Source organism: Delphinus delphis, chromosome 20 (assembly GCF_949987515.2).
Source record: "Delphinus delphis chromosome 20, mDelDel1.2, whole genome shotgun sequence".
Taxonomy (NCBI): domain Eukaryota; kingdom Metazoa; phylum Chordata; class Mammalia; order Artiodactyla; family Delphinidae; genus Delphinus; species Delphinus delphis.
In genome coordinates this window covers 32176121-32203545 of record NC_082702.1, presented here as the reverse complement: position 1 = coordinate 32203545, position 27425 = coordinate 32176121, and the positions used below count along the sequence as shown (strand labels likewise).

At 44.3% G+C, this 27425-nt stretch overlaps 2 long non-coding RNA genes and 1 pseudogene across 2 annotated transcripts; 2 read left to right on the top strand and 1 right to left on the bottom strand.

The window, feature by feature from the left end:
* The first annotated feature begins 8937 nt into the window (after positions 1-8937).
* LOC132416773 (uncharacterized) lies at positions 8938-23162 on the top strand. The gene is made up of 3 exons (XR_009517719.1): positions 8938-9027; positions 9816-9877; positions 22958-23162. It is a non-coding gene; the product is annotated as an uncharacterized lncRNA (long non-coding RNA).
* LOC132416774 (uncharacterized) lies at positions 23006-24409 on the bottom strand. Its single transcript, XR_009517721.1, has 3 exons — positions 24306-24409; positions 24031-24161; positions 23006-23025 (listed from the first exon to the last, which is right to left on the bottom strand). It is a non-coding gene; the product is annotated as an uncharacterized lncRNA (long non-coding RNA).
* An 897-nt stretch (positions 24410-25306) lies between these two features.
* On the top strand, positions 25307-26474 carry LOC132416046 (nucleic acid dioxygenase ALKBH1 pseudogene; annotated as a pseudogene).
* The last annotated feature ends 951 nt before the right edge of the window (positions 26475-27425 follow it).

Genomic DNA, 27425 nt, shown 5'->3' with positions numbered 1-27425 from the left:
TCATGATCTCATCTCAAAGTCAAAACAAAATGAAAAGCACATGCCTCAGAGAAGAGCACAACGTTAACTTGCCCCGGAAAGTAGCAGAGTCGAGATTTGAACCCAGGCCCGACAGGCTCCAATGCCCACTGGCTTAACCACTGACCCATCCTCTCCCCCTGGGCACGTGGACATCTGCCTGAACCTCAGGTGACCAGCATGGCAGAAGACACGCTGAAGCTGAGTTTGCAGGCTGGAGCTGGGGTCCCGACTCTGTCCAGGCTCACTGCGTGACTTTGGTCAAGTCCCTTCCTTTCTCTGTGCCTCAGTTTCATTGTCTGCGGAAGCTGATGGCTGTACCAGAGCAGGAGCTACAAACTGCAGTGCCCACCAGGTCCGGGCAGACCAAGCTAGTGAGGGCAGGAGGGAGGTGGGGGTACGTGGGTGACAAGAGGGAGTGCGGGAGCCCGGGGTGATCTGGAGACCACGGGCCAACTTGGGGATGACTGCCCAGCTCCAGCCAAATGTCACTTGAGGGGGTTTGGGCCCCGTGTGGCCTGATCCTTCAGTCTTTGGAGAGAAACCGGAAGCTGATTTTTATATTTGAATCTAAATTGTTAAAAGTTGAGAATGAGTTCAAATGGATTTCAAGCCTTTGAGAGTCAAAGCCTACATAGGGCCAGACACCGCCCATGGGCCTCTCACTGACAACCTCCAGACACCATGTCAGAGCCTTTGGGTGTTCCCCAATATCTATATGCCCCTTTAGTGGAATAGAACCTCATATTTTTAGCTGGGCTCATAGCTCCCCAGAATAAAGACATCATTTCCTGGTTTCCCTGGCAGTTAAATGTGGCCACGTGACCAAGTGCCCCATCGGCCCGACAGGGAGATCACAAAGGCTAACATTGATATGGGCCACGTGCTGTTGTCCACACTTTACTGCATTAACTCCTTCATGCTCACAGCAGCCCCACAGTAGATACTATTTTATCCACTTTTTCCAGATGAGGAAACTGAAGCACAGACACCCAAGTTCACAAAACCAGAGAGAAACAAAGCCAGGATTCTCCTCAGACAAGCAGCTTTGCTATCTCAGTGGGTCCTTTCACCCCAGAAGACAGGTTTGGGCTTGGCAGCAGCAGGGATGGGGTTCAAGATAAGAGCACATGTCCTTGGGCCCCCAGCACAGAGTCTGGCCTGGCTGGGGAGGCCCCTCGCCAATGAGGGGGGCAGGAGAGTACAGTGGACAACAGCCCAGACTCTGGAGCCCCCAAGAAAAGACGTCACTCCTGGGTAAGCCTCCTGTGCCTCAGTGTCCTCATCTCTAAAATGGGTACATCAGGAGCTCGTGCCTGGCAGGAATAAAGGTGCGTGCAAAGCACTGAGCCCAGGGTCCAGCAGAGTCCGAGGGCAGGGAGGGTCCAGGACTGTTCTAGCCCAGCCGAGCCACCAGGGAACCAGGGAGAGCTGGGGGCTTGAGGGGTCTGCAGGGGGTGTCTCAACCCACTGGTGCCAGCGCAGGCACCAGGCAGGGATCAGAAAATGTATGTTCCAAGCTCTCCCCTTCAGCAGCCCTGTCCTGACCCCCAAATCTGCAGGGTTCCCCATGGGTCTCAAGGAACTCCTGATGGGACGTGAGGGCCAGACTGGTGGAGGGCAAGCCTGGGAGGCTGGGGCCCAGCCAGGACCCCACCCCACCCCGCTTGAGAGGTCCCTCTGTGCCAGCCCTGCCCTGCCCCCACTTGCCATCTGTCCTGGTTCTCCCAGCTGCTGGGTTTGCTCACGTGATGCCCCATCTGCTGTGAGTCAGAGGAGGGGTTCACTGGGACGCCTGGAGGATGGGATTAGGGGTGCTGAGTGCTGCAGTTCAGGAGGAGGAGGAGGCTCTGGGATTTGGGTCTGTGGGGCCACATTTCTCCTATTCCCCTACCTGCACCCCCAACATCCCCACTGCCCCCTCCATGCCCTGCCTGAGAGCCCTGCCATGGAGAGAAGCCCATCTGAATCCCTGAAAGGGGCGCCGTTCCCACCACCTGCACACAGCTCTTGCAGAGGATGAAGTGACTTGGGGCCCGGCTCAGCTAGAGCACCGTCCGTGTGGCCCCCTTCATGGCTGTCCCTGCCCTCCCTCTCCCACCTTTGTCATGCCAGGCCCTGCTGGGAAGACCACCCCCACTACACACAGACCCGGCCACAGACCTGGCCCCTCTGCCCCAGCCCTGCATTTCCTTATTGGAAATATAGCTAAATTCAACCTGCTTCTCTCCAGGCTGAAGAGGAGGCCTTCAAGACTGGACTCCTATGTCCTCAACCCACAGTAGCTGTGTGACCTCTGGCGAATCACTGCCCTCTCTGGGCTCTTCTCCATCTAGACCCAAGGCCTCCTGCCATAGTTTCTGAGTTAATTGGTTTTGGATGATGCCCAACTTTGATCATTTTTTTCAAGCCTCTCCTACCAGGTGACTTCAGCGTTAGGGAAGAGGAAGAGTTGTGTTTTCTTCCGGAGGGTCTTGGGTATCAGGCTCCCATTTCTCCCCCAGCCTCAGTCACTGGCTCAGACTTTCCCCTGGAGGTATAGGGTACTTGGGGGCAAATGATCCAGAAAGCAGAGGCCCAGAGAGTCAACGTCTGTGCCCGTCAGCGGTGGAAAATGAAACCTTTGCTGGCCAGACACCCAGAAGCTGCACCTGCTGTTCCACAAACACGCCTCCGAGCAGCAGGAGGCCTGAGGTCAGCCCCTGGCGGGCATGCAGCCAGGGCCGCCACCCCCCAGCCATGCTGAGCCTCTGCCAGAGTGAGAGGCCAGGAATGTACCACAGTCACCCATGGGGTGGGCCACAGGATGTCACAGAAACAGCCCAGCCCTGGAGACATGCAGACCAGGCTCCTGTCCCCCCACCATCACTGACTCACAGTGACCTTGGGCACTTTCGACTCCGAGCCTCAGTGGGCCTAGTCTTAGCAACAATACAGTAAATAAAGTGCCCAGCCCAGGGTCCAGCCTAGAGTTAGAGCAGCAAACTGCACCACAACAGGAAGAGGAAAAAAAAAAAAAAAGATAAGCTGAATTTTCTCTTTTCCAGTGCTTCCTGAAGTCCATAAATTATGCCCAAGGTTAATAAGTCAAGAAATAGCAGTATAAGCATGTTATTTATTGCCCTCGAGGTAACCACCACATAATTAAAGTAAGTGGTAGACTCTGAGGAGGGGGTTTGCAGGAAACTGGGCCTTTTGATAAGTCTTATTTACCAGTTCGTGTTTTTAAATATTTATCTCTTTTTTTTTTTTTTTTTTTTTTTGCGGTACGCGGGCCTCTCACTGTTGTGGCCTCTCCCGTTGCGGAGCACAGGCTCCGGATGCACAGGCTCAACGGCCATGGCTCACGGGCCCAGCCGCTCCGCGGCATGTGGGATCTTCCCGGACCGGGGCACGAACCCGTGTCCCCTGCATCGGTAGGCGGACTCTCAACCACTACGCCACCAGGGAAGCCCAAATATCTACCTCTTAAAAGTATTTATTAAAAAGTGACTCAGCCCTTGCAGTGTTGTTTTGGGAGGTCACCACTCTTTTTTTTTTTTTGGCTGCGTTGGGTCTTCATTGCTGTGTGCGGGGGCTACTCTTCGTTGCGGTGCGCGGGCTTATTGCGGTGGCTTCTCTTGTCGCAGAGCATGGGCTCTAGGAGCGCAGACTTCAGTAGTTGTGGCACGTGGGCTCAGTAGTTGTGGCTCGTGGGCCCTAGAGTGCGGGCTCAGTAGTTTTGGCACACGCTAAGTTTAGTTGCTCTGTGGCATGTGGGATCTTTCTGGGCCAGGGCTCGAACCCCTGTCCCCTGCACTGGCAGGCGGATTCTTAACCACTGTGCCACCAGGGAAGCCCCAGGAGGTCACCACTCTTAACAGAAGTATTTGGGGCCTACAACGCCAAAATAAGTCAAAATAAGCCTTATTTTGACTCCACTCAAGTTGTGGAGTCAGGCTGCTAGGGTTCAAATCCCTGCTCTGCAACTGGCAAGCTGTGCCACTTGGGCAAGTTATTAAACCACTCTGTGCCTCAGTTTCCTCATCTACTGAATAGGAATAATAATAATTCCAGGCTGCTAGCATATATAATTGTGAGACATTATCATTATATATTTATAACTCGTATAAGCAATTGTTTTACAAAAATAGGGTTATTATGCTATACATAGTGTTTTATAACTTGCTTTCTTTTCTCTTGCTAAGACATAATGGATATCATTCCAGGCCAGTACATAGAGTTCTATTTCATTCTTTCTAATTGACGCAAGAATTCCATTGCACACAATGTAAAATTTATTTTTCCATAACCCCCTACTGAAGGAAACTTAGGCAGTTTCCAATTTTTAGTATAATATGCTTCACAGCAATGAATATATATTTTGGGCACACGTGGGGCTCTTTCTGAAGAATAGATTCCTGTAAGGGGAATTGCTGGGTCAGAGTTTGTGCAGTTAAAACTTTTATAGATACTGCTAAATTGCCCTCCCTAAAAGCAGTACCAGGTTAGATTCCCACCAATACTGTGTGAAAATGCCCATTTTCCCATACTCATACCACTGTTTTTTATGCCAATCCGGAGAGGGCTGATGCCATTATTTTAATGTGCCTATCCGTAATTGTGAAGGAGTCTGAACATCTTTTCATAACTTTACTTCCCATTTTTATTTCTTCTTGTGTGAAACAACTGTATCTATCCTTTACCCATTTTTAATTGGGCTTTTTGTCACTGATTTATTTTCTTACGGATCTATAGGACCTCTTTTCATATTAAAAATCTTAATTCTTGGGCTTCCCTGGTGGCGCAGTGGTTGAGAGTCCGCCTGCTGATGCAGGGGACGCGGGTTCGTGCCCCGGTCTGGGAAGATCCCACATGCCGCGGAGCGGCTGGGCCCGTGAGCCATGGCCGCTGAGCCTGCGCGTCCGGAGCCTGTGCTCTGCAACGGGAGAGGCCACAACAGTGAGAGGCCCGCTTACCGCAAAATTAAAAAAAAAAAAATCTTAATTCTTTAATACACACGAGGCAATATTTTCCAGTAGTCTACTGTATGCTTTTTAGCTAAATTCTCTTTGGTCATAGAAAGTTTTACATTATTATATAGTCAAACATAATGTTCCTTTATGAATTTTGGCCCTCATGTCTTAGCTTTTACTGGTTGGACCTTATTAAAAATATTCTTCTATATTTTACTTTAATTTTTTATAGTTTTTGTATAACATTTAATCCATCCATCTTTAATCCATCTGGAATGTTTACATGTGTGTATAACGTGTGAGGTAAGGATCTAATTTTATTTCCTTCTAAATGGAGAGCCAGTTGTCCCAACATTTACTGATTGATTCATCCTCTCCCGGCTGACTTGCGATATCCCTTTGCCAAATGTAACTCTCTGGCATTTTAAGCACCCTTGTTGTGACCGGCACGTGGCAGAACTCTGTAACTGCTGACTTTGGGAGCAAATGAAATGACAGCTAAATGAGACCAGCATATACTATCATGCAGCAAAGCACGAATCTCAGAATTTAAAACTGGCAGTGAAAAAAAAAAAAAAAACAAAACTGGCAGTGAATATGAAGTGGCTCCCAGTATAAATGAATATCTGTGGCTTTGGTTTTTGTTTTCAAATTGGTTTTATCTCCCTGCAATAAAATTTCCACATTTTAAGTGTACAAATCAATGACTTGACAAATGTGCACGCTTGTGTAGCAAACACCCCAATCAAGATATAGAGCATTTTCATCTTTCGAGAAACTTCCTTTGTGCCCTTTGGAGTCAACCTCCCCTCCACTCCCACCCCAGGCAACCACGATACTAAACTGTGTGCGTGTAGTACATTGATAACATTTTCAGAGAAATAAGTAAAGCGGCTGCAGCATGAGCCTGTTGGCTGAGGAGGAAGGCCAACTTCCCCTCCAGGAAAGGACTACTCTCTTGAGACTGACAAACACCTCCTTGGACCTATTTGATTAAGAAGGGGGTGTAGGAGGGTAACCCAGGCTAGGTATCCCCAACTCAGGCAGGCAAGTTTGTCTTCACAGTTTTTTCCAAGTCTAGAAATCAAGTCTGCCAAATATTTACTTAATATTTTCTTTTAGATCTATGGATCTTTTAACATTTAATTCCAAATGATTGCTTTTAAAAGAAAACACAATATCCTGTGTTAAATGACCAGGGTCACATGCCATAATTAATGAAAAGCTACTCATTAGACTAAAGTTAAAAATTAATTGCCCTGTGCCATCTAAACTCCCATTTATATTGCCTCTTATGGAAAGAGCCACAGACACAGAAGAGGTAAGTGAGCTGCAGAGGAAGAATCCAGAACTTGAGGATGGAGGCGGGTGGCTTGAGGGGCAAGAGAGTGGCTGGAGGGGACAAGCCAGCCTCAGTGTGTCTCAGGACCTAAGGGCTTCCTTTTGCACGAAAGCAGTGGAATTGCTTTAGGAACAGAACTCAGTCCACATCCCCCGTCCCTGCAAGCCTGTGACAGTTTCTTAGCTCACAGGTTCTGAGACCTTCCATCCATAAAAGGAAACGTATTTGAGGGGTCAAAGAGAAAATACCTTTGGAGTCAGAGAGACTGGGATATATTTGTAGTTAGTTATGTGTCCTTGGGGAAGAGAATAACCTGAGCTTCAATTTCCCCACCTGTAAAATGGCCAAAATAGTAGTACCTCACTGGAAGGACTGAATCTGCAGGGGTTTGCAAAGCACACCGCTGGGCAGAGCTGGCTCTCTGTAAATGAGAAGCAGTTGTTTTATTTCCCCTAGGATCTTGGAGGATGCAAACCACCGATATCATCAGCCTTTGCCTGAGTGATGAAGTGGTTAATGAAATCAGTCCCTCCTGAAAGAAGAGGCTCTGGCAGTCCCCAGTTTTGTTAATGAATTGCTCATTAAAGTTCTACCTGTTCTGGGCTTCCCTGGTGGCGCAGTGGTTAAGAATCCGCCTGTTGGGGACTTCCCTGGTGGCGCAGTGGTTGAGAGTCCGCCTGCCGATGCAGGGGATACGGGTTCATGCCCCGGTCCGGGAAGATCCCACATGCCGCGGAGCGGCTGGGCCCGTGAGTCATGGCTGCTGAGCCTGCGCGTCCGGAGCCTGTGCTCCGCAGCGGGAGAGGCCACAGCAGTGAGAGGCCCGCGTATCGCAAAAAAAAAAAAGAAAGAATCCGCCTGCCAATACAGTGGACACCAATTCGAGCCCTGGTCCAGGAAGATCCCACATGCTGCGGAGCAACTAAGCCTGTGTGCCACAACTACTGAGCCTGCGCTCTAGAGCCCGCGAACTGCAACTAAATGAAGCCTGCGCACCTGGAGCCCGTGCTCCGCAATGATGTGTAGCCCCGGCTCGCAGCAACCAGAGAAAGCCTGCACACAGCAATGAAGACCCAACGCAGCCAAAAATAAATAAATAAATTTATTTTTTAAAAGAAGTTCTTCTTACTTTGCTGATGGGCACAATTAACCGCCTGCGGGTTGGTGGCCCTAACTAAATGACAACTAATTTGGGGGTTGGCCTGGAGGCAGGATATGGGTGTGTGGGAGCCCTGGTCAAGGAGTGGGGCTGCGACACCTGCTCTGGAACCACCACAGCCAAGGCCTCTTCCGAGGTCTGGCTCCCTCTGGGCATGGAGGTCTGGGGCCGGGGCCTGGGAGCTGCCTCTAGCCCCTAAGGCCTGGTGGGAGGGGGCCTTGGTGAGTGGGAATTCCTTTTTGCACTGACAGCTGTGTCAGGCCCTGGGTGACAGTGTCAGGTAGTCCTCCCGGCCCTGCCATGTTGGTTCTGCTGCTCTCCCCACGCACAGGTGAGGGGCCCTGCGGCTCAGAGAGGTCAGACGATAGGTGGTCAGGGCAGTAGTGCCCCTGCTCAGGCTCAGTGCTGCCTTTCCCCTATGGTGGGGCAGGTGGAGACCCTAGTGTCCACACTAGGAGGGACAGTCACACCTCTGCCTGATGCGCAGGTCATGGGGGGCCCTTGAGACTTATCTACGCTGTCTCTGGTCCCATTTCATTGACAGGGCCTGAGTGGGGTGGGGACTGGCTTGAAACATACAGTCAGAAGCCAGAGCCTAGGTGTCCTGCCTCAGCTCAGGGAAGACAAGTCTGAGTAGGGCTCAGCGTGCCTGCCTGGGGCCCCCCAGCCAGAGGGCTGCTGCGAATTCTCACCCCTCGCTGTTATCCACCCCTCCCCCTGTGAGAAGCCACTTACCCAAGACTGTGGCTGGGTTACACCTTCCTAAGCGCTGCTACTGGTGGTAGAGGCAGCTGGTTTGAGGCTGCGAGTTCTCAAGCTTCTGGGTCCCCGGCAGGCAGCTTCAACTCATCATCCAGCGCACACCCTCCCAGCTCTTTTGGGTCCTCGAGTCACCTTGGCAACTGCAACCCCCAAATCTCCCAGTACAAACCTTGGAGCTTGGTCCGAACACCCTCACCAATGGGGAAACCAAGGCACAGAGAGGGAACAGACCAGGCCACAATCACACAGCGGTGGCAGAGCTGGGGCTAGAACCCTGGAGTGCCCCTTTGCAGATTAGGGAGCCGGTGGCCTTCTGGGCGGCTTTGGTGGAGTCCATGCCCTCTCTGGGTCTCAGTTTCTCATATCTAAAATGAAGGGTTTCATGAGATTAAAAGAGTAAATGCAATAGTAATATTCTCTCTGTTATTTCAGTTGGCCTAGAGAGGTATGTGAGACACTTTTTATCATCCCATTTTTAAAAAGATTTTATAGTGCCTATTACGTTGCAGGCACTCTCTCAAGGGCATTACAGTTATTAACTAGTTTATTCTCCTATCAACGCTATAAGCTAGTTACTATTATGACTGTCCCATATTGCAGATCTGTCAACTCAGGCTGGGAGAGGTTAGGTGTAGCTTCCTGGGGTTGCATAACTCGTATGTGAGGAAGCTGGGATTTCTGCCTAGTCATTGCTGCAGTCAGCCCACAGCACTGCGCCCATTTTACCAGCCATCCACGGAGGAGGAGGCAAGAGGTCCTTACGGCAGCAGTTTGGGGACAGGTGGACACAGGTGAGGTCACTGGGAGATGTGCCACGAGCTGGGGAGTCGGGCTCCACTTTCCTGCCTCCCCAAGGAAGGGAAGGCATCTGATCTTTCCTTGAGTTCTGCCGGTCGTATCTAACTCACTTCTGCTCACACCATCTCAGAGGACACAGCATCCTGGCAGTGGTACACCAAGGTGGTGACAAGTTGTAGGCTGGATATATGTAGAGACTGGCATTATAAAGAGAAGACTTTCTGGTGGCACAGTGGTTAAGAATCCGCCTGCCAGTGCATGGGACATGGGTTTGAGCCCTGGTCTGGGAAGATCCCACAGGCCGTGGAGCAACTAAGCCCGTGCGCCACAACTACTGAGCCTATGCTCTAGAGCCCATGAGCCACAACTTCTGAGCCCGTGTGCCACAAATACTGAGCCCAAGTGCCGCGACTACTGAAATCCGCGCACTCCAGAGCCTGCATGCTGCAACTACTGAAGCCCACGTACCTAGAGCCATGCTCTGCAAAAAAAGAAGTCCCCTCAATGAGAAGCCCGCACACCGCAACAAAGAGTATCCTCCGCTCGCCACAACTAGAGGAAGACTGCATGCAGCAATGAAGACCCAATGCAGCCAAAAATTTTAAAAAAAAAAATTTTTTAAATAAAGAGAAGACTTTCCTTTATGCAAATGTCCCCTCAGACCCTCAGACCCAGTGCATCTAAAACTGATATTAAGATTTTTGTTTTCAGTGATGGCAGATTTCCTTTACCCTCTGAACATGGTTTAAAATGCTGAGTAAAATATTTTTTTAAATTGCAGAGCTAAAAAGATCATGGGGAAGCAGCAGGCTAAAACTGAGGAGAAAATATAACCCCAGAGAGGTAAGCAAAGTAACAGAACCACCAAAGCCACTTCCGTATGAAGGGTATTGACGGATGTTACCCACTTGGGCTTAGATCTGGGGGCTTTCAGGGTAAGCAGGACAGAAGTCCAGGCCAAAGGCCAGTCAAGGGAGGTGAGTCTTAAAGCAGACCCTTCCCATGTAGGTTGGGAACCCCTCCTCGGGAAAAGGGTAAACCAGAACTAAATCATGCCCCTCCCATTGGCCCCAGAAAGCAATTTGGAATTGAGAAGAGCAGAAGCAAAGGAGCAGGGGAAGAAGCCCATTCTGAGAACTATAGCCATAGACTGACACGCACGCACTTTGCCACTCCAGGTACAATAGCCAGGGGCAGACAGGGAACCTCAAGCTATGAACTCGGTCGGAAATTTTTCCACCTTAAGCGTCACAACTGCCTATCAGAAACAAATAAAAGAAGAGGGAGGGGATTGGGGGAGGGATGGAGTGGGAGGTTGGGGTTAGCAGATGTAAGCTATTATATATAGAATGGATAAACAACAAGATCCTACTGTAGAGTACAGAGAACTATATTCAATATCCTATGATAAACCATAATGGAAAAGAATTAAAAAAAAAGAACGTATACATATGTATAACTGAATCACTTTGCTATACAGCAGAAATTAACTCAACATTGTAAATCAACTATACTTCAATTTAAAATTTTTTATTAATATAAAAAAAAGAAACAGATTGCAGTGTTGAGCGTAGCACTCGTGCACATGGCCTGCCGAGCTGAGGTGTTGGGCACAGCCGTTTCACATAGGAACTCTGGTCTGAAGAGCTGGGTGCACTTCGAATGAAACTAGACAAGCGCAAAGGGAAAGAAAAAAGTGCTTTATGTACATTCTGTCAATGAATCCTCTCAACATCTCTGCAAGAACCAAGATGGCGGAGTAGAAGGACATGCTCTCACTCCCTCTTGTGAGAACACCAGAATCACAACTAGCTGCTGGACGATCACTGACAGGAAGACACTGGAACTCACCAAAAAAGATACGGCACATCCAAAGACAAAGGAGAAGCCACAATGAGACGGTAAGAGGGGCGCAATCACAGTAAAATCAAGTCCCATAACTGCTGGGTGAGTGACTCACAGGCCAGAGAACACATACACCACAGAAGTCTACCCACTGGAGTGAAGATTCTGAGCCCCACGTCAGGCTTCCCAACCTGGGGGTCTGGCAATGGGAGGAGGAATTCCTAGAGAATCAAACTTTGAAGCCTAGTGGGATTTGATTGCAGGACTTGGACAGGACTGGGGGAAACAGAGGTTCCACTCTTGGAGGGCACACACAAAGTAGTGTGTGCATCGGGACACAGGGGAAGGAACAGTGACCCCAGGGGAGACTGAACCATACCTACCTGCTAGTGTTGGAGGGTCTCCTGCAGAGGTGGGGGGTGGCTGTGGCTCACCACGGGGACAAGAACACTGGCAGCAGAAGTTCTGGGAAGTACTCCTTAGCGTGAGCCCTCCCAGAGTCTGTCATTAGCCCCACCAAAGAGCCCAGGTAGGCTCCAGTGTTGGGTTGCCTCAGGCCAAACAACCAACAGGGAGGGAACCCAGCCCCACCCATCAACAGTCAAGCAGATTAATGTTTTACTGAGCTCTACCCACCAGAGCAACAGTCAGCTCTACCCACCACCAGTCCCTCCCATCAGGAAGCTTGCACAAGCCTCTTAGATAGCCTTATCCACGAGAGGACAGACAGCAGAAGCAAGAAGAACTACAATCCTGCAGCGTGTGGAACAAAAACCACATTCACAGAAAGATAGACAAGGTGAAAAGGCAGAGGGCTATGTACCAGATGAAGGAACAAGATAAAACTCCAGAAAAACAACTAAATGAAGTGGAGATAGGCAACCTTCCAGAAAAGGAATTCAGAATAATGATAGTGAAGATGATCCATGACCTCGGAAAAACAATGGAGGCAAAGATCAAGAAGATGCAAGAAATGTTTAACAAACACCTAGAAGAATTAAAGAACAAACAAACAGAGATGAACAATACAGTAACTGAAATGAAAAATACACTAGAAGGAATCAATAGCAGAATAACTGAGGCAAAAGAACGGAAAAGTGACCTGGAAGACAGAATGGTGGAATTCACTGCTGCGGAACAGAATAAATAAAAAAGAATGAAAAGAAATGAAGACAGCCTAAGAGACCTCCGGAACAACATTAAACACAACATTGACATTATAAGGGTCCCAGAAGGAGAAGAGAGAGAGAAAGGGCCCGAGAAAATATTTGAAGAGATTATAGTTGAAAACTTCCCTAACATGGGAAAGGAAATAGCCACCCAAGTCCAGGAAGCGCAACAAGTCCCATACAGGATAAACCCAAGGAGAAACATGCTGAGACACATAGTAATCAAATTGGCAAAAATTAAAGACAAAGAAGAATTATGAAAGCAACAAGGGAAAAACGACAAATAACATACAAGGGAACTCCAATAAGGTTAACACCTGATTTCTCAGCAGAAACTCTACAAGCCAGAAGGGAGCGGCATGATAAAGTGATGAAAGGGAAAAACCTACAACCAAGATTACTCTACCCCGCAAGGATCTCATTCAGATTCAATGGAGAAATCAAAAGCTTTATAGACAAGCAAAAGCTAAGAGAATTCAGCACCACCAAACCAGCTCTACAACAAATGCTAAAGGAACTTCTCTAAGTGCGAAACACAAGAGAAGAAAAGGACCTACAAAAACAAACCCAAAACAATTAAGAAAATGGTCATAGGAACATACATATCAATAATTACCTTAAACGTGGATGGATTAAATGCTTCAACCAAAAGACACAGGCTTGCTGAATGGATACAAAAACAAAACCCATATATATGCTGTCTACAAGAGACCCACTTCAGACCTAGGGACACATACAGACTGAAAGTGAGGGGTGGAAAAAGATATTCCATGCAAATGGAAATCAAAAGAAAGTTGGAGTAGTAATACTCATATCAGATAAAATAGACTTTAAAATAAAGAATGTTACAAGAGACAAGGAAGGACACTACATAATGATCAAGGGATCAATCCAAGAAGAAGATATAACAATTATAAATATATATGCACCCAACATAGGAGCACCTCAATACATAAGGCAACTTCTAACAGCTATGAAAGAGGAAATAGACAGTAACACAATAATAGTGGGGGACTTCAACACCTCACTTACACCAATGGACAGATCATCCAAAATGAAAATAAATAAGGAAACAGAAGCTTTAAATGACACAATAGACCAGATAGATTTATTGATATTTATAGGACATTCCATTCAAAAACAGAAGATTACACTTTCTTCTCATGTGTACACAGAACATTCTCCAGGATAGATCACATCTTGGGTCACAAATCAAGCCTCAGTAAATTTAAGAAAATTGAAATCATATCAACCATCTTTTCTGACCACAATGCTATGAGATTAGAAATCAATTACAGGGAAAAAAACGTAAAAAACACAAACACATGGAGGCTAAACAATACATTACTAAATAACCAAGAGATCACTGAAGAAATCAAAGAGGAAATAAAAAAATACGTAGAGAAAAATGACAATGAAAACACGACAATCCAAAACCTATGGGATGCAGCAAAAGCAGTTCTAAGAGGGAAGTATATAGCTATACAAGCCTACCTCAAGAAAAACCTCAAATAAACAATCTAACCTTACACCTAAAGGAACTAGAGAAAGAACTAAAAAAACCCAAAGCTAGCAGAAGGAAAGAAATCATAAAGATCAGAGCAGAAATAAATTAAATAGAAACAAAGAAAACAATAGCAAAGATCAATAAAACTAAAAGCTGGTTCTTTGAGAAAATAAACAAAATTGATAAACCATTAGCCAGACTCATCAAGAAAAAGAGGGAGAGGACTCAAATCAATAAAATTAGAAATGAAAAAGGAGAAGTTACAACAGACACCACAGAAATACAAAGCATCCTAAGAGACTACTACAAGCAACTCTATGCCAATAAAATGGACAACCTGGAAGAAATGGACAAATTCTTAGAAAGGTATAACCTTCCAAGACTGAACCAGGAAGAAATAGAAAATATGAACAGACCAATCACAAGCACTGAAATTGAAACTGTGATTAAAAATCTTCCAACAAACAAAAGTCCAGGACCAGATGGCTTCACAGGTGAATTCTATCAAATATTTAGAAAAGATCTAACACCCATTCTTCTCAAACTCTTCCAAAAAATTGCAGAGGAAGGAACACTCCCAAACTCATTCTATGAGGCCAACATCACCCTGATACCAAAACCAGACAAAGATACGACAAAAAAAGAAAATTACAGATCAATATCACTGATGAATATAGATGCAAAAATCCTCAACAAAATACTAGCAAACAGAATCCAACAACACATTAAAAGGATCATACACCATGCTCAAGTGGGATTTATCCTAAGGATGCAAGGTTTCTTCAATATACGCAAATCAATCAATGTGATACACCATATTAACAAATTGAAGGAAAAAAACCATATGATCACCTCAATAGATGCAGAAAAAGCTTTTGACAAAATTCAACACTGATTTATGATAAAAACTCTCCAGAAAGTGAGCATAGAGGGAACCTACCTCAACATAATAAAGGCCATATATGACAAACCCACAGCAAACATCATTCTCTCAATGGTGAAAAACTGAAAGCTTTTCCTCTAAGATCAGGAACAAGACAAGGATGTCCACTCTCACCACTATTATTCAACATAGTTTTGGAAGTCCTAGCCACGGCAATCAGAGAAGAAAAAGAAATAAAAGGAATACAAATTGGAAAAGAAGAAGTAAAACTGTCACTGTTTGCAGATGACATGATACTATACATAGAGAATCCTAAAGATGCCACCAGAAAACTACTAGAGCTAATCAATGAATTTGGTAAAGTTGCAGGATACAAAATTAATGCACAGAAATCTCTTGCATTCCTATACAGTAATGATGAAAAATCTGAAAGAGAAATTAAGGAAACACTCCCATTTACCACTGCAACAAAAGGAATAAAATACCTAGGAATAAACCTACCTAGGGAGACAAAAGACCTGTATGCAGAAAACTATAAGACACTGATGAAAGAAATTAAAGATGATACCAACAGATGGAGAGATATACCATGATCTTGGATTGGAAGAATCAATATTGTGAAAATGACTATACTACCCAAAGCAATCTACAGATTCAATGCAATCCCTATCAAATTACCAATGCCATTTTTTATGGAACTAGAACAAAAAATCTTAAAATTTGTATGGAGACACAAAAGATCCCGATTAGCCAAAGCAGTCTCAAGGGAAAAAACGGAGCTGGAGGAATGAGACTCCCTGACTTCAGACTATACTACAAAGCTACAGTAATCAAGACAATATGGTACTGGCACAAAAACAGAAACATAGATCAATGCAACAAGATACAAAGCCCAGAGATAAACCCACAAACCTATGGTCAACTAATCTATGACAAAGGAGGCAAGGATATACAATGGAGAAAAGACAGTCTCTTCAATAAATGGTGCTGGGAAAACTGGACAGCTACATGTAAAAGAATGAAATTAGAACACTCCCTAACACCATACACAAAAATAAACTCAAAATAGATTCAAGACCTAAACGTAAGACCAGACACTATAAAACTCTTAGAGGAAAACATAGGAAGAAAACTCTTTGACATAAATCACAGCAAGATCTTTTTTGATCCACATCCTAGAGTAATGGAAATAAAAACAAAAATAAACAAATGGGACCTAATGAAACTTCAAACCTTTTGCACAGCAAAGGAAACCATAAACAAGACGAAAAGACAACTCTCAGAATGGGAGAAATATTTGCAAATGAATCAACAGACAAAGGATTAATCTCCAATATATATAAACAGCTCATGCAGCTCAATATTAAAGAAACAAACAACACAATCCAAAAATGGGCAGAAGACCTAAATAGACATTTCTCCAAAGAAGACACACAGATGGCCAAGAAACACATGAAAAGCTGCTCAATATCATTAATTATTAGAGAAATGCAAATCAAAACTACAATGAGGTATCACCTCACACCTGTTAGAATGGGCATCATCAGAAAATCTACAAACAACAAATGCTGGAGAGGGTGTGGAGAAAAGGGAACCCTCTTGCACTGTTGGTGGGAATGTAAATTGATACAGCCACTATGGAGAACAGTATGGAGGTTCCTTAAAAAGCTAAAAATAGAATTACCATATGATCCAGCAATCTCACTACTGGGCATATACCCAGAGAAAACCATAATTCAAAAAGACACATGCACCCCAATGTTCATTGCAGCAGTATTTACAATAGCCAGGTCATGGAAGCAACCTAAATGCCCATTGATAGACAAATGGATAAAGAAGATGTGGTACATATATACAATGGAATATTACTCAGCCATAAAAAGGAATGAATTTGAGTCATTTGTTGAGACGTGGATGGATCTAGAGACTGTCATACAGAGTGAAGTAAGTCAGAAAGAGAAAAACAGATATCATATATTAACGCATATATGTGGAACCTAGAAAAATGGTACAGATGAACCGGTTTGCAGGGCAGAGGTTGAGACACAGATGTAGAGAACAAACGTATGGACACCAAGGGGGGAAAGCCGCGGCGGGGTGGAGATGGTGGTGTGCTGAATTGGGCAATTGGGATTGACATATATACACTGATGTGTATAAAATGGATGACTAATAAGAACCTGCTGTATAAAATAATAAATAAAATAAAATTTTAAAATTAAGAAAAATAAGTAACGTGCTCATAGAAATGTAAAAAGCCTCAAAAAGACAGTGAAGAGAATCACTTATAATTATGTCCTTCTGGGCAAACAATGATGTAGTGAATGTTCTTCTAATGATTTTTTTCTGTGCATCTATAGATATAAAATATGTATTTTACAAAAAAACAAAAACAAAAAAAACAAATACAAGGCTGGAGGGGACCACATCCATTCCTTGGGGGAAGCCCCACAAATAATTTTTCAAAGCCAATGCCCATAACCAGGTCAAAGATGACAAAGTACATAAAGACAAGAGAGAATGTAAGTCAAAACCAGTAGAAGCAGATCCATGGTTACTGCAGATTTTGTAATGATCAGATAAAGAGGATAAAATAACTATCCTTACTATATTCTATAAAAAATGAACGGGGCTTCCCTGGTGGTGTAGTGGTTGAGAGTACGCCTGCTGATGCAGGGGACATGGGTTCGTGCCCCGGTCTGGGAAGATCCCACATGCCGCGGAGCGGCTGAGCCCGTGAGCCATGGCCGCTGAGCCTGCGCGTCTGGAGCCTGTGCTCCACAACGGGAGAGGCCACAACAGTGAGAGGCCCGTGTACTGCAAAAAAAAAAAAAAAAAAAAAAAAAAGAACAACCTGAAGATATCTTCAGGGAACAGTAAACTATGGAAAGTGACATCGCATGTTTTTTAAAGAGCCAAAGGAAACTTTTAGAAACTTGAAGATACATCAGAAGAAATTATCTAGAATGTATTCCATAAAAACAAGAAGATGGAGAATACTGATAAGAAGATAGGAAACATGGAGGATATAGTGAGAGAAAAATCCAACACATATTTAATCAGAATCCCAAGGAAAGAGGAAGAAATATTTAGAGGTAGTGGCTGAGTATTTTCCAGAATTGATGCAAGATACAAGTGGCCCATCCACAGATACAAGTGGCCCAAAAAATCTCAAACAGAACAAATACAAAGAAATTGATATTTAACAGAAATAGAAAAACAATGAGAAAATATCAAAGCCAGACAGAGAGAAAAGACCATTTACTTTCAAAGGAATGGCAATTAGACTTACAAATCATTCTCAACAGCAATGACAGAAATCATAGAAAAATAGAACGTAATCCTCACTGTGATGAAGCAAAATAACTGCCAACCTAGAATCTATAGTCAGCTAAAATATCTTTTAAGAATGAAGGCAAAATAAAGACATTTTCTTTCAAACAAAAACTGAGAGAGTTCATCATCAGCAAAACCTCACTAAAGAAAATTTTAAAACATGTACTTGAGGCAGAAGGAAAATTATCTAGATGGAGGGTTGAGGATACAAAAAAGAATAGGGACTAGAGAAAGTGGTAAAAAAAAATATGGACAAATGTATAAAATACTGACTGTATAGAACAGTAATCATAAAGTCTAGTGGAATTTAAAATAAAATGAAAATATCAGACAATCTAACATAAATTGGGAGTGGGAAGTAAATAGAATCAAAATATTCTAATATCAATGTGGTATTCAGGGGAAGGGCAAAGGTTTGATAAATTTTAGGCTTTAATAAATTAAGTGTGCATGTTACAATTTCTAGGGTAAACACTGAAAAAAAGGGTCAGGACACTGGCCCATGGGTCAGACCCAGCTTGCAACATGTTTTTGTATGGCCTGCAAACTAAGAATGGTTTCTACATATGAAAAGGGTTATAATAATCCAAACAAAGAAGAATGTGTGACAGACTGTCTGTGGCAGGCAAAGCCTAAAATATTTACCATCTGGCTTTTTATAGAAAAACGTTGCCAGCTCCTGCACCAAAGGAATAGAAACAGAGTATATCATTTCAAACTTATTAAGGAAGTAAATGATATGAGTTAAATGATAAAACATATACAGACAACTCTTTAAAGCCAGAAAGAAAAGAAAAAAATAGGATGAATAAGATAAGTAGCACAAAATAAGATGGTAGATTTAATTCCAAATATTTACAGTAGGTGTACCTTACATTTACATTTACCTGTACATATACATTAATTATAAATGCTCCAGTTAAAAAGCAAAATTTTCAGACTGGATGGGGGAAATTTATTTTGTTTAAGAATGAACAGGGACTTCCCTGGAGGTCCAGTGGTTAAGACTTCTCCTTCCTGTGCAGGGGGTGTGGGTTCAATCCCTGGTTGGGGAGCTAAGATCCCACATGCCTCGTGGCCAAAAACCAAAAACACTAAAAAAAGAAAAAAAGAAGCAACATTGTAACAAATTCAGTAAAGACTTTAAAAATGGTCCACATCAAAAAAATCTTAAAAAAAAAAAAAAAAGACTCTGCACTCCCAGTGCAGGGGGCCTGGGTTCCATCCCTGGTCAGGGAACTAGATCCCACATGCCACAACTAAAGATCCCGCATGCCACAACTAAAGATCCCACATGCTGCAATGACGATCCCATATGCAGCAACTAAGACCTGGCACAGCCAAATAAATAAATATTTTTAAAAAATAAAATAAAAAATGAACAAACACCTCTAAAACATAAGACTAGAGAAAAGTTTAAGGTAAAATAAAAATACTAGTTTTAAAAAAATTGTTATAACTATATTCATAAAAAGGCAAAGTAGGGGTTCCCTGGTGGCGCAGTGGTTATGAATCCACCTACTAATGCAGGGGACATGGGTTCGTAGCCCTGTCCAGGAAGATCCCACATGCCGTGAAGCAACTAAACCCATGCACCACAACTACTGAGCCTGTACTCTAGAGCCCACGAGCCACAACTACTGAAGCCCACGCCTAGAGCCCATGCTCCTCAACAAGAGAAGCCACTGCAATGAGAAGCCCGCACACCGCAACGAAGAGTAGCCCCTGTTTGTCACAACTAGAGAAAGCCCACACGGAGCAACGAAAACCCAATGCAGCCAAAAATTAATTAATTAATTTTAAGAAAAAAGACAAAGTAGACGTTAAGGCAAAATGCATTACTAGAGGGAAAGATAATAATAAAACTTAATTTCACTAGGAGGACGTAACAATATTAAATTTCTATGTACCTAATAACATAAGCTCAAAATATATACAGCAAAACTTGATAGAACTACACAGAAAAATAGACAAATCAACAGCCATAATAAATTTTCAGACAACTTTTTCAATTTGATAGGGAAGGGAGATGAAGATTTGATGAACTCAGTTAATAAATTAGACTTGAACATACATAGAACACTGCACACAACAAATGTAAAAAACCCATTTCAAGCCCATCCAGAACATTTATAAATATAGCTCATATTCTGGGCCATAAAGCAAATCTCAATAAATGTCAAGGGATTTAAATCATTCAGATAATGTTTCTCTGACCACAATGTAATTAAGCTTGAAATCAATATAAAAGGAAATCCCCACATATTCAGAAAATTTAAAGACACACTTTTTATAACAAAGAAGGAACCACAATTAAAAACTTAAACTATTTCTAAAACTGAACAGTAATGAAAATATATATTCAAAATCGTAGGAAATTTTTCTAAAGTAATACTTATAAGGAAATATATAGCATATACTAGAACTGAATAAAGGCTTAAAATTAGTTAGGTAAGCATCTACCTCAAGGAGTTAGAAAAAGAGTAGTTAATTAAAAGTATATAGCAGAAAAATAATAAAGATAAAAGCACAAGTTAGTAAAGTAGTAAGCAAACTTACAGTTAAGAAAATCAACAAAAATCAAAATTGACTATGTGAAAGACTAACAAAATTGACAAACCTCTGGCAAACTATGAAGGTAAAAGAAAAAGGCACAAATAACCTATGTCAGGTTGGAAAAGAGAAACATTATGTTATAACAGTAATCATATAAAACAGAATATTGTGAACAATTTTATGCCAATAAATCTAAAAATTAATATAATTAAATATTATAAAATTCCTAGAAAAACATTGCTTACTTAAGCTGCAGTAAGCATTCTAAATGGAAATAAAAATCCTGAACAGGGGCTTCCCTGGTGGCGCAGTGGTTGAGAGTCCGCCTGCCGATGTAGGGAACACGGGTTCGTGCCCTGGTCCGGGAAGATCCCACATGCCACGAAGCGGCGGGGCCTGTGAGCCATGGCCTCTGGGCCTGCGTGTCCGGAGCCTGTGCTCCACAACAGGAGAGGCCACAACAGTGAGAGGCCCCTGTACCACAAAAAAAAAAAAAAAAAAATCCTGAACAGTCCTGTACACTAAGTAACTTCTATCTGTAGTCAAAAATCTTCCCACAATGAAAACCCATCACCAGAGAGCGTCACTGGAAAATACTACAGAAAATTCTGGAAAGACATAATAATTCTAAATTGGCCCAAACTCTTAATGAAGACTCAAACTCATTTTATGAGGCTAGCATAATCTTGACATCAAAACCCAACAAGGCATACGAGAAAGAAAAATTACAGGTTACTCTCTCTCAAGAACACAGAGGCAAAAATTCTAAACAAGATATTACAAACTATACCCAGAAACATATAAAAGGATAATGTTATGATCGACTTAGGTTTAACCAATGCAATGTAGATTTAACGTTAGAAGAAAAATTAATGTAGTTCAAATATTAATAGATCAAAGGTGAAAATTCTAATGATCACTGTATGCAAAAGAGATGTTTGACAAAATTCAATATCCATTCATGGTTTAAAAAAAAAAAAACCTTAGTAAACTAGAAATATAAGGAACTTCCTAAATCTGATAAAGGGTATACACTTTTTTAAAAAACCCTACAGCAAATATTACACTTTAAGGTGAAACTGTCAAAAACTTTCCCTTTGAAATTGGTAGCAAGATAAGAAAGCCTCCTGTTACTATACCAGTTCTGTATTGTTCTGTAAGACCTAGCCTATGCAGTAAGAAAAGGAAGAGAAATAAAACAGACAAGGATTGGATAGAAAAAAACAAACTTCATTATTCATAGATGCTATAATGAGTACATTTTTAAAAATTGACAAACTATTAGAATTAATAAGAGAGTTTAGCAAGGTTGCCAGATACAAAAAATCAATGTTAAGACATCATTATGGGGAATTCCCTGGCGGTCCAGTGGTTAGGATTTACTGCCAAAGGCGCGGGTTCAATCCCTAGTCGGGGACCTAAGATCCAGTAAGCCTCAGGGTGCAGCCAGAAAACAAACAAACAAACAAACAAAAAGCTAGAAAAAAAAACTCTGCCTTAAAAAACCAAAAATAACCCCACATGACTATGCAGTACTATATAGTAACCACTATTAGAAAATAAACTTTTCAAAAGGTCACTGTAACAGGCTCTATTCACTATACGATGGCCCCAAATGATCCCAGCTTCCTGGTACTCACGCCTTTATGTAATCCCCTCCCCTTGTGTGGGCCGCACTTAGTAACTTACTTCTAATGACCAGAATATGGGGCTGCCCTGGTGGCGCAGTAGATAAGAATCCGCCTGCCAATGCAGGAGACACGGGTTCGAGCCCTGGTCCTGGAAGATCCCACATGCTGCAGAACAACTAAGCCTGTGTGCCACAACTACTGAGCCTGCGCTCTAGGGCCCACGAGCCACAACTACTGAAGCCCGTGTGCCTAGAGCCCGTGCTCCACAACAAGAGAAGCCACCGCAATGAGAAGCCTGCACACTACAACGAAGAGTAGCCCCTGCTCGTCGCAACCAGAGAAAAGCCCGCGTGCAGCAACGAAGACCCAAAAGCAGCCAAAAATAAAAAATAAATAAAAATAAAATTAAAAAAAGAATAGAATATGGCAGAAATCATGAGATGTCACTTCTGATGTTAGGTTATTAAAAGACTGTGGCTTACATTCTTGGGTGTTCTCTCTCTCTCTCAAATCACTTCTTCCCAGGAAAGCCAGTTGCCATGACATGAGGCAGACCTACAAATCAAGCTGAGGTAGGAGATAGATAGGCCCCAGGCTGAGCAGCTGCAGCTGGTCTCCTGCTGACTCTTTGAGATGGGATACCAGTGGGAGAATTGGGCCCTGATTGGGTGCATTCTTGTGGATTTCCCTGCCCAACACATGCACAGAGAAGACCCTCAGTCTACGGGAAGGACAAAAGGAGAGAGGATACGCCAGCTGGAATCCATCTTGGCTGAGAGATTCACACCCACACCAGGACCAAATATGGAGATGACTGGCCAGGAAAAAAAAAAAAGGAAAACTGCCCCTATATAAGCAATCTAAGCTGCCCCTACTGGGTGAAACTCAATCTGACTCACCTGTGGGCTCTTTTACACATATTTTGTTTTTTCCACAAATACTTTGCTTCTTCCACACGTACTTTGCTTCTAATAAATGCTTTTATCTTTTTAACAGCCTTGGTCTCTTTGCTGAATTCTTTCTTCAAAGAAGACAACAACCGAGGTCCTTCTTCCAGCTTCTCACTGTGGGAATCAAAGCCTTCAGATAAAGCCACAGCCCTCGCCATCAGCTTGACTGCAGCCTCATAAAAGACCTTAAGCCAGAGCCACCAGCTAGGTTCCTACTCACAAAAACTGGAGATAATAAATGTTTGGGGTTTTGATGCTGAGTTTGGGGATAATTTGTTACATGTCAATAAGTAACTAATATAACCACCATCTACAACACTTCAAAATATATCAAGTACCTAGAAATAAATCTAACCAGGAATGTACAAAATTCAGATAAAATTCTAAAACTTAATTGGGACATCAGAAATAAACTGACACACTCACCAATGGTCCCATACATACGTGGCTGCCTGATTTACGACAGAGGTGGCATTTCTGAGACTTGAGGAGAGACTTGACTTTTAATTAATGGTGCTCGGATGGTTGGGTATCCATACGGGAAAAAAAAAAAATTCAATCCTACTACATACCAGTCACGAAAACCAATTGCAGGTAAATTAAACACCTAATGGTGAAAAGCTACAAAACTTCTGAACAATGATATAGAAATATGTCTTCCTGACTAATGTGCTATAAAAATTAATAATGAAATGTGACATTTTTGCACCCCCAATTTTGTCCACACACATCATCTTATGTTATCATTGCCTGGTACATCCCTGATCCCACCAGATGGTGAGCCTGGAGGAGATGGGGGAGAGGGGTGGTGGGAGCAGCAAATGGGCCTCCTCCCTTCATGGGGAACCTCAGGCTGAGCAGGCCTGGCTCAACATGGGGTCTTTGTGCATGTGGGATAGACAGAGGGTAGATGGACAGATGTTGGATGTTGGATGGATGGATGACTGGATAAAAGGACAGATGAATGGATACATGAACAAATGGAAAATAGAGGAATAATGAATGGATGGACAGACAGAAGGATGAATGGATGAACAGATGAGTGAATGAACAAAGAGATAAATGGATGGGTAGATAAAAGACCAGCAGACATTCCCACAGAGGGATGGAAAAACTTACCAGTTTTGTTATTTAACAGAGGTGGGAAAGCCAAGTCAGGGCCTCAGATGCACTCTTGCTGGAAATGCCCCACCTCGCAGTTGGCAGGAATGTGGGAGTCCTCGCTGCCCTCTGCAGGTTGCCCATGGGCTCTGGGACCAGGGAAGAAGGCAGAAGTGGCCAAGCGTGACCCCTGGTGGTCACCATAGGAATGACAACCCCAGCACCAGACTTGCGGTCCTGGCGGTGCCCAGCCAGCTGAGGAGCCCACCTTCACCCTGACCCCAGCTGCTGACCTTCTGGCCCTTAGGCTGAGGCTCCCATGTGAATGTTCTTAGGCACAGATCACATCACCAGTGGTGTGAGAGGCGCTGGACCCGGTGTTCACACTCTGAAGGGCCTACTCCTGACCAAGTCCTGTTAGAAATCACCTAGAGAGAGCTGCTGAGGACATCCGTGAACAGGTGACTAATAACAGCCCACATTTAAGCACTGCTCATCACACTGGGCGGTGGAACAGGCCACTCACACCTTTCTCTCCCTGATCCCTCACAGCAGCCCTGGAAATAGCAACTAGGACGGCCCCCATTTTATAGGTGAGAAAACTAAGTCTCAGAGAGGCCTCAAGAGGACTGCCAAGGTCTGCGATGAGTGAGTGGCAGAGTCAGGATTCGAACCCAGACTGTCTCTGATTCCCTCCCATGCTGGCTCCCTGCCTCCCTGCCAAACCCTGCTAGGACAATAATCATGGCTGACTTCCTGAGCATCCCGGCTGGGTCCCCAAGGGCACACAGACACACACACACAGACACACACACACACACACACACACACACACACAGCCCCTACTCCCGGGTGGCTCCCCAAGGGCACACACACACACACACACACACACACACAGCCCCTGCCTCTAGAGGACTCATCATCCAGTGGGGTTGTTCCCATCCCTCTACTGTTCTGATAAGGAAGCAGAGGCTGATTTGAATCCCACCTCCGGCACCGGCACCGAGTGGCTGTGTGACCTTGGGCAAGTCACTTAACCTTTCTGTGCTTCAGTTGACTCATGGGTGTAACAAGCATGATAATAATCAAACTTACCTCACAGAGTTGTTGTGAAAATTAAGTGAGCTAATATATGTAGGGAGCATTGGGTACATAGTAAGGGTTCCCTCTTACCATTATTAGGGAGAAAATGGGGCTCAGAGAAGGAAAAGCCTGAAAACTCACAGGTGTAGCAATTCCACACTTACTTTCATTGTTTTTCAACAACAGGATGGAGACGAGGCCAGGCAGCAAGATGGGGAAGGTGGCAGTGGCCGTGGGCGCTGTGGCGATGCTGGTAGCGGAGCCTGGGGAGGGCGCCTTTCCGAAGCTTTTCCGCTTCTGCCGGCAGAGCCGCCCCAGCACCGCAGACCTGGGAGGGGTCACTGACTTCTTGGCGGCCCAAGCAGCCCAAGGCATGGGGCCTGGTGCCCCCAGGGTAGTCAAATCTCAGCTAAATGTGTCCCCAGCCAGTGACCACGATGCATACAGAGCAGGACTTCAGCTGGCCAGCAAGTGGCGAGCCTACGGACTGCAAGCCTACCCCGGATTTACTTCTATCCCAAACCCTTCCTCCCAGGTCACCAGCGGTATTAGGTGAAGCAGTGCCTTAAGTCATATTCCCGGAAACCCAATGTATGTAACCTGGACACACATGTGACTAAGAAGAGACCCAAGATTTGTGGGAACAGAGCAAAGAGCTTCTAAGGTATAAAGAAGAGAATAAATAGAGACCCTGAAGTTTATTAGAGAAACTGCACTGGGTGACCCTAGGCTACCATTGTAACTGGGACAGTAAGAAATACTCTGCAGATCACTACACACCTTCCCCTGCTGACCTGACTTTCCTCTCAGGGTAAGTGGACACCGCCTGTGGATTTCAGGGTTTCCGAGCTGAAGCTGGTATCCTGAATTACTACCGATGAGACTCCACGCTGGGAATCCATGTAGATAAATCTGAACTAGAGCACTCCAAACCCCTGCTGTCGTTCAGCTTTGGACAGTCTGCCATCTTTCCCCTGGGTGGCCTCAAAAGAGATGAAGCCCCCACGCCCATGTTTATGCACAGCGGTGACATCATGGTAATGTCAGGTCTCAGCCGCCTGTTGAACCATGCAGTCCCGAGGGTCCTTCCCAGTGCAGAAGGGGAGAGCCTTCCTTGCTGCCTAGAGACACCTCTCCCAGCTGACCTCCCCAGAGACTCAGTGGTGGAGCCCTGTTCTGTGGAGGACTGGCAGGTGTGTGCCAGCTACTTGAAAGCTGCTCGTGCTGACATGACTGTCGGACAGGTGCTGGCCGTAGGTCAAGACTGCCCTTTGGAACCCATGGAGGAGAATAAAAGAGATGCCCCCACAGAAGTTTCCTGTCATCTGGATGATGAGAATAGCCAAGAAAAACGAGCTAGGTTAAAACCTGACTGCTGAGACTTAAGAGAGCCCATTCCTTGACTCGGGCAGGTCTCACAGTAAATGATCATGCTGTTTTGTATTGACATAGACTTTAGCACTGAGACAAGCCAAAAACAGACCAGGAAAAATTCATCATGGATCACACTGTTGCCTTGGAATGCACCCTGAAGAGAAAACTGATGAACCACTTTGTTCAGAGAAGCGTTTGACACGGTCCAGTCCTGGTTAGGTTTGGGCACCAACGTATGTGAGAAGTCCAAGGAGGTATGAGCTCCCACCGCAGCCTTCTCAGCCTCGCCATGACCTGTGAGAGACGTAGAAGTGAGTTTCCATGTCTATGGAGTCTTCTTTTTTTTTTTTTTGGCTGCACTGCGCAACTTGTGGGATCTTATTTCCCCTACCAGGGATCGAACCAGGGCCTTTGGCAGTGAGAGCTTGGGGTACTCACCACTGGACCGCCAGGGAATTCCCTCCACATCTATGGAGTCTTTAAATACCTCAGGGGACTTCCCTGGCGGTTCAGTGCTTAGGACTCCATGCTTCCACTGCAGGGGGCACTGGTTCAGTCCCTGATCAGGGAACTAAGATCCTGCCAGCCACGCGGCACAGCCAAAAATAAAATACATACCTGAGGTTTTATTGATGGGAAATATAATACCCCCCCCCACCCCATCTAGTGATTTGTGGTAAAATTGTGGGTCCGTGAACCAACCATTAGTCTTGTCTTCTTAATTCTTCCAATCAACATCAAATTCTTTGATATTCTCTGGCCTTCACAGAAGAATCTTATACACATTAAGACAATGGAACTGGAAATCACATCCCCTGGAATACGAAGTAATCACAGTTCTCTCTCTTGCCTAAAAGGTAAATATATATAAACTCAAGGAAAGGGGAACAGTAGTTACTCCAGATGTCTTTTTGGTCTGTAAACTCTTCCAGTTGGCTTTTAAATGCAATTTTAAT